Consider the following 12,056-nt stretch of genomic DNA (forward strand, 5'->3'; position numbering starts at 1 on the left):
CTACCCACAACGCCCGCCACAGGATCTTAAGACTTCTGGAGAGTGGAACACAGCTTCTGCTCCAATCCAATTGCACGCGGGACCAGAGACTGCATTAGTTAGGGAAGCAGAAAAACGGCCTGTGTAGGACCACAGGCCTCTTCTGGCTGGACCAGCACCGGGGTACCGTCAGCTACCCACGACCCCCGCCACAGGATTTAGAGACTGCTGGTGAGTGGAACACAGCTTCTGCTCCAATCTTTAAACAGTGACAACGATAACAACTAACCCCAGAGATTACCAGATGGCGAAAGGTAAACGTAATAATCTTACTAACAGAAACCAAGACCACTCACCATCATCAGAACCCAGCACCCCCACTTCGCCCAGTCCAGGGCACCCCAACACACCGGAAAAGCTAGACACGGATTTAAAAGCATATCTCCTGATGATGATAGAGAACTTCAAGAAGGACTTTAATAACACACTTAAAGAAATGCAGGAGAACACTGCTAAACAGGCAGAAGACAATAAAGAGAAAGCACAAAAATCCCTTAAAGAATTGCAGGAGAACACTGCTAAAAAGTTACAAATCCTTAAAGAAAAACACGATAACATAATCAAACAGGTAGAAGTCCTTACAGAAAAACAGGAAAACACATCCAAACAGATGATGGAAATGAACAAAACCATACTAGACCTAAAAAGGGAAGTAGACACAATAAAGAAAACCCAAAATGAGGCAACACTGGAGATAGAAACCCTGGGAAAGAAATCTGGAACCATAGATACGAGCATCAGCAACAGAATACAAGAGATGGAAGAGAGAATCACAGGTGCAGAAGATTCCATAGAGAACATCGGCACAACAATCAAGGAAAATGTAAAATGCAAAAAGATCCTAACTCAAAACATCCAAGAAATACAGGACGCAATGAGAAGACCAAACCTACGGATAATAGGAGTGGATGAGAATGAAGATTTTCAACTCAAAGGACCAGCAAACATCTTCAACAAAATTAAAGAAGAAAACTTCCCAAATCTAAAGAAAGAGATGCCCATGAACATACAAGAAGCCTACAGAACTCCAAATAGACTGGACCAGAAAAGAAATACCTCCCGACACATAATAATCAGAGCAACAAATGCTCTAAATAAAGATAGAATACTAAAAGCAGTAAGAGAAAAAGGCCAAGTAACATATAAAGGCAAGCCTATCAGAATTACACCAGATTTTTCACCAGAGACTATGAAAGCCAGAAGATCCTGGACGGATGTTATACAGACACTAAAAGAACCCAAATTCCAGCCCAGGCTACTATACCCAGCCAAACTCTCAATTAACATAGATGGAGAAACCAAAGTATTCCACGACAAAACCAAATTCACACATTATCTCTCCACGAATCCAGCCCTTCAAAGGATAATAACAGAAAAAAACCAATACAAGGACAGGAACCACGCCCTAGAAACAACAAGAAGGTAATCCCTCAACAAACCTAAAAGAAGACAGCCACAAGACCAAATGCCAACTTTAACAACAAAAATAACAGGAAACAACAATTACTTTTCCTTAATATCTCTTAATATCAATGGACTCAACTCCCCAATAAAAAGACATAGACTAACAAACTGGCTACACAAACAAGACCCAACATTTTGCTGCTTACAGGAAACTCATCTCAGAGAAAAGGATAGACACTACCTCAGAATGAAAGGCTGGAAAACAATTTTCCAAGCAAATGGCATGAAGAAACAAGCTGGAGTAGCCATTCTAATATCTGATAAGATTGACTTCCAACCCAAAGTCATTAAAAAAGACAGGGAGGGACACTTCATACTCATCAAAGGTAAAATCCTCCAAGAGGAACTATCAATCCTGAATATCTATGCTCCAAATACAAAGGCAGCCACATTCATTAAAGAAACTTTAGTAAAGCTCAAAGCACACATTGCACCTCATACAATAATAGTGGGAGACTTCAACACACCACTTTCACCAATGGACAGATCATGGAAACAGAAACTAAACAGGGACACAGTGAAACTAAGAGAAATTATGAATCAAATGGATCTGGCAGATATCTACAGAACATTCTATCCTAAAACAAAAGGATATACCTTCTTCTCAGCACCTCATGGTACCTTCTCCAAAATTGACCACATAATTGGTCACAAAACAGGCCTCAACAGATACAAAAATATTGAAATTGTCCCATGCATCCTATCAGATCACCATGGCCTAAGGCTGATCTTCAATAACAAAATAAATAATAGAAAGCCAACCTTCACGTGGAAACTGAACAACACGCTTCTCAATGATACCTTGGTCAAGGAAGGAATAAAGAAAGAAATTAAGGACTTTTTAGAGTTCAATGAAAATGAAGCCACAACATACCCAAACTTATGGGACGCAATGAAAGCATTTCTAAGAGGAAAACTCATAGCTCTGAGTGCCTCCAAAAGGAAACTAGAGAGAGCACACATTAGCAGCTTGACAACACACCTAAAAGCACTAGAACAAAAGGAAGCAAATTCACCCAAGAGGAGTAGACGGCAGGAAATAATCAAACTCAGGGGTGAAATCAACCAAGTGGAAACAAGAAAAACTATTCAAAGAATCAACCAATCAAGGAGCTGGTTCTTTGAGAAAATCAACAAGATAGATAAACCCTTAGCCAGACTCACTAGAGGGCACAGGGAAAGCATCCTAATTAACAAAATCAGAAATGAAAAAGGAGACATAACAACAGATCCTGAAGACATCCAAAACACCATCAGATCCTTCTACCAAAGGCTATACTCAACAAAACTGGAGAACCTGGATGAAATGGAGAAGTTCCTAGACAGATACCAGGTACCAAAGTTGAATCAAGATCAGGTTAATGATCTAAACAGCCCTATATCCCCCAAAGAAATAGAAGCAGTCATTAATAGTCTCCCAACTAAAAAAAGCCCAGGACCAGATGGGTTTAGTGCAGAGTTCTATCAGACCTTCAAAGAAGATCTAATCCCAGTTCTTCACAAACTATTCCACAAAATAGAAACAGAAGGTACTCTACCCAACTCATTCTATGAAGCCACAATTACTCTGATACCTAAACCACAAAAAGACCCAACAAAGATAGAAAACTTCAGACCAATATCCCTTATGAATATTGATGCAAAAATCCTCAATAAAGTTCTTGCTAACCGAATCCAAGAACACATCAAAACAATCATCCATCCTGACCAAGTAGGTTTCATCCCAGGGATGCAGGGATGGTTCAATATACGGAAATCCATCAACGTAATCCAGTATATAAACAAACTCAAAGACAAAAACCACATGGTCATCTCCTTAGATGCGGAAAAAGCATTTGACAAGATCCAACACCCATTCATGATAAAAGTCTTGGAAAGATCAGGAATTCAAGGCCCATACCTAAACATGATAAAAGCAATCTACAGCAAACCAGTAGCCAACATCAAAGTAAATGGTGAGAAGCTTGAAGCAATCCCTCTAAAATCAGGGACTAGACAAGGCTGTCCACTTTCTCCATACCTATTCAACATTGTACTTGAAGTCCTAGCCAGAGCAATTCGACAACAAAAGGAGATCAAAGGGATACAAATTGGAAAAGACGAAGTCAAAATATCACTTTTTGCAGATGATATGATAGTATATATAAGTGACCCTAAAAATTCCACCAGAGAACTCCTAAGCCTGATAAACAGCTTCGGTGAAGTAGCTGGATATAAAATTAACTCAAACAAATCAATGGCCTTTCTCTACACAAAGAATAAACAGGCTGAGAAAGAAATTAGGGAAACAACACCCTTCTCAATAGTCACAAATAATATAAAATATCTTGGCGTGACTCTAACTAAGGAAGTGAAAGATCTGTATAATAAAAACTTCAAGTCTCTGAAGAAAGAAATTATAGAAGATCTCAGAAGATGGAAAGATCTCCCATGCTCATGGATTGGCAGGATCAACATTGTAAAAATGGCTATCTTGCCAAAAGCAATCTACAGATTCAATGCAATCCCCATCAAAATTCCAAATCAATTCTTCAACGAATTAGAAAGTGCAATCTGCAAATTCATCTGGAATAACAAAAAACCTAGGATAGCAAAAACTCTTCTCAAGGATAAAAGAACCTCTGGTGGAATCACCATGCCGGACCTAAAGCTCTACTACAGAGCAATTGTGATAAAAACTGCATGGTACTGGTATAGTGACAGACAAATAGACCAATGGAATAGAATTGAAGACCCAGAAATGAACCCACACACCTATGGTCACTTGATCTTCGACAAGGGAGCTAAAAACATCCAGTGGAAGAAAGACAGCATTTTCAACAAATGGTGCTGGCACAACTGGTTGTTAACATGTAGAAGAATGCGAATCGATCCATTCCTATCTCCTTGTACTAAGGTCAAGTCTAAGTGGATCAAGGAACTTCACATAAAACCAGAGACCCTGAAACTTATAGAGGAGAAAGTGGGGAAAAGCCTTGAAGATATGGGCACAGGGGAAAAATTCCTGAATAGAACAGTAGTGGCTTGTGCTGTAAGATCGAGAATTGACAAGTGGGACCTCATGAAACTACAAAGCTTCTGCAAGGCTAAAGACACCATCAATAAGACAAAAAAACCACCAACAGATTGGGAAAGGATCTTCACCTATCCTAAATCAGATAAGGGACTAATATCCAATATATATAAAGAACTCAAGAAGGTGGACTCCAGAAAGTCAAATAACCCCATTAAAAAATGGGGCTCAGAACTGAACAAAGAATTCTCACCTGAGGAATACCGAATGGCAGAGAAGCACCTGAAAAAATGTTCAACATCCTTAATCATCAGGGAAATGCAAATCAAAACAACCCTGAGATTCCACCTCACACCAGTCAGAATGGCTAAGATCAAAAATTCAGGTGACAGCAGATGCTGGCGAGGATGTGGAGAAAGAGGAACACTCCTCCATTGTTGGTGGGATTGCAAGCTTGTACAACCACTCTGGAAATCAGTCTGGCGGTTCCTCAGAAAATTGGACATAGTACTACCGGAGGATCCAGCAATACCTCTCCTGGGCATATATCCAGAAGATGTCCCAACCGGTAAAAAGGACACATGCTCCACTATGTTCATAGCAGCCCTATTTATAATAGCCAGAAGCTGGAAAGAACCCAGATGTCCCTCAACAGAGGAATGGATACAGAAATTATGGTACATTTACACAATGGAGTACTACTCAGCTATTAAAAAGAATGAATTTATGAAATTCCTAGCCAAATGGATGGACCTGGAGGGCATCATCTTGAGTGAAGTAACACAATCACAAAAGAACTCACACAATATGTATTCACTGATAAGTGGATATTAGCCCAAAACTTAGGATACCCAAGATATAAGATACAATTTGCTAAACGCATGAAACTCAAGAAGAATGAAGACCAAAGTGTGGACACTGTGCACCTTCTTAGAATTGGGAACAAAACACCCAGGGAAGGAGTTACAGAGACAAAGTTCGTAGCTGTGATGAAAGGATGGACCATTTAGAGACTGCTGTATCCAGGGATCTGTCCCATAATCAGCTTCTAAACGCTGACACCATTGCATACACTAGCAAGATTTTGCTGAAAGGACCCAAATATAGCTGTCTCTTGTGAGACGATGCCGGGGCCTAGCAAACACAGGAGTGGATGTTCACAGTCAGCTATTGGATGTATCACAGGGCTCCCAATGGAGAAGCTAGAGAAAGTACCCAAGGAGCTAAAGGGATCTGCAACCCTATTGTTGGAACAACATGATGTACTAACCAGAACCCTGGAGCTCTTGTCTCTAGCTGCATATGTATCGAAAGATGGCCTAGTCGGCCATCAATGGAAAGAGAGGCCCATTGGACTTGCAAACTTTATATGCCCCAATATAGAGGAATGCCAGGGCCAAAAGAATGGGAATGGGTGGGTAGGGAAGTGGGGGGCGCTATGGGGGACTTTTGGGATAGTATTGGAAATGTAATTGAGGAAAATATGTAATAAAAATATAAAAAAAAAAAGAAAATGTAAACGAGGAAAATACCTAATAAAAAAATAAATTAAAAAAAGATATTACAAAGGAATTATTTGTTTGTAAATAATATAATCAAGACTCCATAGGAAGGAGAGAGTTAGAGAGAGTAAAACGAAAATATTTTTTCCTAAGAAATGGAGAAAAAACAATGACTGATGGCATTTGGACCCCATATAATTTTGTTTTGGTGTAAACAAGAAATAATTAATAGGTTTGGTAATGATTTTAAATAGGTTCGAAATAAAGCTGACTTAGATAAAACAGAAATGGGATGGAATGCTAGGTTAGAGGGCATAGAACAGAGATGAGAGAATTCTTAAAATCAGTATACCAAGTCTTGGAAGAATCCAATCCAGAACCTAGGATGAGAGCAGAAACAGAATTTCTGGAGGAGAAAATTGCACAAAGGCTTGAAGGATGAAAATGACAGCACATAGAGGCTGAATATTCTCAATAAACGTCCAGATTCCGATTTATTATTAAATTAATTAAATTATCAAAGCAATAACATAAAATAGAATATGTGTCTCATTGTGTTGAGTTTGAAGTTTTAAACTATGTACATCTGTTGATTCATCACTCACTGGATACATATGCAGACTTCTAAGAAGCTTCAGACTTGCCTTCTAAAAGGGATGGTTCTGAAACTGCACATTTATTAGAGATGATGGCTGCCTTGGAAACGCCTTTGCAGACTGGAGCAAATGATTCTTTAACCTGTGTGTCCACTATAATGCACTCTGCCCATTAGGGCATAAAAAATGTTATATGTTACCAACTTACAGGTCAGGCAGTTATAGAGAGCTCTCATGGGAGTTCAAAGGAAATGCTCATAGAACAAACGGGGGATCTAGGATCTCCCAAAGAGAGTTTAAATCAAGCTTTATTGACTTGAATTATTAAAATGCCAACGAGACAGATAATACAGCTGCTAAAAAGTCCTAGATCTTAGAGAGCACTGCTGATTTAGATAAACATAAACATGTGCTAACCTCAGAACAGAAGGCAGTAAATATGCTGCATAGAGGAAGAGAATATGATCTTTTTCAAACGGGAAAAGAAAAACTGTGGAATCCTTCAAAATTAATAAAACACAGAGGTGACTGGAAGAGACCTCCTGAAGATCTGTCCTACTGACAAGAAAAAAAAAATCATGAAGACCAACGAAACAGGTAACTTGTTTTGCTGATCCTTCTACATGGGAACTGTACTCAAACAGGCTGAGATGTGAAAAAGTCTCTAGCTATGACTTCAGGTAAGGATTGCCAATAAATCTTATTGGCTACAGAATATCCAAGGTGGATTCATGCCATTCTTTGAAATGGCATGGATGAAAATTCATATTAAACTCTGATAATATAATCCAAGCTAACTTAGAAAAACAAAAGCCTACCAGCTCAAACAGACATCATCAAACCCTCTTTACCTGACTGACACATCTCGTATTCCACAGATATGTTAATGTAGAAATGTGTATAACCTGTAAAAGTAAATTGCTTACAGACATGAATGAAGGAAAAGAAGCCATGACAAGATTCACCCTCAGGGATGCTGAGTAGGATACTATGACCCTGAGACATATTATTCTAGCATCCTGCTAGGCTCAACCTTAGACTACATCAATAGCTGTTTCATCAAAACTCACTTCTAGGAAACCTTGAAAGCTGCTGCTCCCAGTTGGTCCCTACTCTTAGACTATTACACAAGGGCCTTGCATTAAGCCTTGCACCTTTTAGGAAACAGAACTTGGACAACTAATAGTACAACCAGATTTCTTAACGCTAGCAAATACCCAGTTTTCTTTGGAAATACTTAAGGAAAAGACACCACCAAACAGTAAGAAGCAATTTCAAGAGGAAGGCATCCCATTCACCGAAAATGGGGTAGATGCTTTGGGTCATAAAACGGGTTATTTATATTTGTCCTCCTTTAAGGGAGATTGGTAAAAAGTTGTTAATTGGCTTGGTCAGGAGGAAATCACAGTAAGGGATGTTAGACTCAGGCTTTCTTTTTCTCTTCCTTTCTCTTTCCTCTATCCCTCTCTTGCTCCTACTTAATGTTCAGGGAAAGGGAGAGAAGGCATGAAAAGAAACAGGGGGCTAGAGGAATAAGAGCATATATATGCATGTATATTTATATGTGTGTGTATGTGTTTATGGGTGTGTGAATTAAATGGTAGATTATTTAAATCGACTTTAAGACCAAAGATGATCAACAAGCCAAATATTGTCACATTGCTATGGTCTTTGTATCTTAATACAGAATAGGATTCTATTTGCAAGAATATATTATGTATCCATGTTTCATGTCTTTTTAAGGTATTGTACCTACGTAACATGACGTTCTAGTCCTTGAAGTCTGCTGTTGCCAACTGTCTATGGCTTGTTACATACTAGGATTGCTGATTACAGAAAACGTTTCCTATGTTGAGCAGATAGTAGTTAGCTGTGAACATGCAATTCTCATATGCTATAAATAGATAGTCTTCAAAAACCTCAAACATCTACAGAATATGACATTTAAAGATGTTTTATTAATAAAACGCTCTTAAAGTGAGACATGTCTGTTCCTGGCAGCACACTGACACTACTTCAAAGATGATGATGGACACTGAAGAACCTTTGTATGGAGTTTGCTTCAAATGTGGCAAACTAGACCCTAGGCAACATATTGTGCTTGCCTAGATTGCAGACAGAATGCTGTCCAAGCTGTGGATAAACAATACACAAGGAAGTTGATGGCCAAGCTCTGCCTCAAGAAGGTAAGGAGTCTTTCATAATTCCTCCTTTACCGAAAAGTCTGTCAGATATTCTGAGCCAGAAGGCTGAAGGTGGATCATCCAAAGACTCATAGACATTTCAGGTGTCTGAGGAACCAGCTGCCTCTGTCATGTCTATAGATTTGGAAGTTACTTGTGTTGTATTTTCAGTATACTCAGGCCTTCTAACTCCTCATGTCTCTGAAAAGATTGAAGATTGGGTAGACATAGTCTCAGATTTCAACTTAACTTGTGTGAGAAAATGTCATAAGGTCTAAAAGATATTCTTAGCTTTATAAATGGATAGTTTGATAGAAAATGATTTCTGTATAGAAACTCAAACTCCATCACCAAGATAGTTCTGACCAACCCAATGTGGCCAAGTGCAGATAGAATGGACACTGTGAATGTAATTCTTATCTGCTGGTTTTCATAGTTGTTCCTCTGGATTGTAGTTTACTAATGTTAGAGATGGGTGTTTACTTGGACTGTGGAGGGGAATATATAGAGAATCTCTTTGGTCCTGTGCACAGGCATCACTTGTCATTAAAATCTGATTGACAATTAAGCAAGGCAGGAAATACAAAGTGGGACATCAGGCAGAGAGAAATGGGACTCTGAGAAACAGTGAAGACCTACAGAATGACCTTGAACTGTGAGGAAGGCAGAAACATGAATTTCAGGAGAGATAACCATCCATGCGGCAGATACAGACTAGAATCAAGAGATTGTATCACTTACAAGCCAGCTGGGGAATTGGTCAAAGCTTATGGCCTAGGTATTTCTTTGTGAGGAATTAAACCTCAGAGTCTATTCTGTTATCAAAGTGGCTGGGTGGAAAAGCTCCCAGTTACACTTTGTGGTGACATAGCCTCTCTCTCAGAACACTTGTCCAAAATGTACATCATCCTTGAAAGCCCCGATGGTTGGTTTGACATACTCAGCATCCAGCTACGGAGGCCACCACTGCACTCTGCTGCCTGTAATTGCTAAAGAAGTAAATATCTGTCTCTGATCTGCTGAAGAGGAAGTTGAGAGAGGCTAATCTCATTTTCATGAGAATGGAAAAGTCCCTCTGGCTCAGAGTGAGGACAGCCACTAAGGGTTATGACCTTCTCTGCTTGGTGCAGTTTTTGCTCTGACCTCACAGAGAACCTCTGTGATGGAAGAATGAATATCCTCTGTATAAGACTGTGGACCGGCCTGTTGTATTTGTCCATACAGAGCAGGGAGCTGGTTTTGGTGATCTGTGGGACTACTTTGGAGCTGTCTAGCTTGTGGATTGCCGATTGTTGAACCTCACAACTTGTGTGCACCAGAGCACAGGGAAAAGTCAGCCTCATGGCCAGCAACTCCAAAAAGAAGAGCTTGGGAAGTCAGTATAGGGTCCTTTTCTATCTTGGAGAGGGTACATTTGGCACTGTGATATTGGCCTCACACCTGAAAACTGAGGCCCTGGTTGCCGTAAAAATGGTAGAGATCAGCAAGAAGAACATCAACGTTATCCAGGCCGAACGAGAAATACTGGCGACACTCAATCATCCTAACATCATTCGCCTCTTCCAGGTCCTAGTAACATCAAGCTACGTCAACTTCATACTGGAGTATGCATCAGGAGGGAGCTTATTTGATTTAATAAAGGAGCATGGCCCACTGAAGGAGGAAGAGGCAAAACATATGTTTGGACAGCTAGTGGAAACTATTAGATACCTCCACAATATTAATATTGTCCATCGAGACATTAAACCACACAATGTGCTCCTCGATGCGGAAAGAAATGTAAAGCTGACAGACTTTGGCCTGGCCATAAAGTGCAGCCCTGGCAGATTACTGAGCCGGAAGTGTGGGACAAGGAGCTTTTGGGCACCAGAGAAATTGCTAGGAGAACCATATGATGGCAGGAAGACAGATATATGGAGTCTTGGTGTGCTACTATTCTTTATAACCACTGGGGACCACCCCTTTGCAGGAAGTACCTTGATAGAGTTCGAGAAAAGGATTACCACAGGGACCTATCGTATTCCACCTTTCATCTCTGTTAAACTGGAAAATCTCATACACCAGATCCTCACAGTTCCCCCTGAGAAGAGGCCCTCCATTGAAGATATTGAGCAACATCCTTGGGTCACGAAATGTGATGTAACTATTCCAGCTGATAGCTTCCCAGATTACACCATCATAGACATGCTCTGTGGCATGGGGTTTGATGCCAATAAGATCTTAGAATCCCTGCAGAAGAAAAAGTTTGATGAGAACATGGGGACATATTTGCTTTTAAAAGAGCAGGTAGGCAAAGGGATTAAGTATACACCTACCCCTTCACCCAAGCCTGCGGATCTGTGCCCTACACCACCCCCATCACCAGCACATACCTCTGGTCTTCCCCGAAAAAGAAGGGCCAGTGAACCCAACTTTGGCCTCCTCCACATCGGGCCCTCAGGACACAAGTTGGCCAGAAGTGATTCCATGCCTCCCATTGCTCTTCATTTTCCTGAGAAGAAGAGCACCACTCCTAGCTGTGCCCTCCATACTGGAGCTGTGGCTGCCCCATGGATCTCCGACATCCTTTTGGAAGATGAAACATGCCTGCCACCTGAGGAAGACATTGTCGTGGAAACATCATCTCCCCCTCTGAAGATTGGGTTCTTCAGAAGACTGCGCAATCGACTCAGAAATTGCCTCTCAAGGCTTTGTTGCAACCCCCCGGGCTCCAGAGACAAACAGCCAGCGTAGATCCTCCAAGAAATTGGCTCCCCTGAAAGAGGTTGGATGCAGAGCCCGGTGAAAGGGTAGGCAAGTATGGGAGGGTACATCTCAGCTCTGAATTTTGGAGTCTCTGTCTTTATTCATGTCTTCTCATTGGAAAAAATCAAAAAGGTGTATATATCTGGGGTCTCTTGCAATGGTCAGGTGTATATCTACTCCAGCAGGATTAATCTCTGTTCCTTGACTTACCATCTGAGGAAGGAATCTAGTTAGATAATGCCTATGTCATATCTGATGCAACTGAACTAGCAGTAATCAGCAAGCAAGTGTGGCTACAGCCAGAGTTAAAGGACATGTAGAGCTGTCATCCATGCTGAACAAATGCAGATAAGAGACTCTGCTTGAGGACCTAGTGCCTGAAAGAGTGACCACGGTCAAATACAAATTGGCCCCATCTATGTCTCCGTACAATTCAATTGGGCAGGCAGAGTGTGCTGAGCCCTGTTAAGTCTGACGTTGCTGCTTGGATACCTCCATGGGGAAGCAGATTTGG

General features: G+C 40.6%; 1 pseudogene; it reads left to right on the top strand.

Annotated features, from left to right (window-relative positions):
• The first annotated feature begins 10,087 nt into the window (after nucleotides 1-10,087).
• LOC110302722 (putative sperm motility kinase W pseudogene) lies at nucleotides 10,088-11,582 on the top strand (annotated as a pseudogene).
• The last annotated feature ends 474 nt before the right edge of the window (nucleotides 11,583-12,056 follow it).

The sequence above is a fragment of the Mus caroli genome, unplaced genomic scaffold (genome assembly GCF_978045245.1).
Source record: "Mus caroli unplaced genomic scaffold, Mus_caroli_1 scaffold_9, whole genome shotgun sequence".
Taxonomy (NCBI): domain Eukaryota; kingdom Metazoa; phylum Chordata; class Mammalia; order Rodentia; family Muridae; genus Mus; species Mus caroli.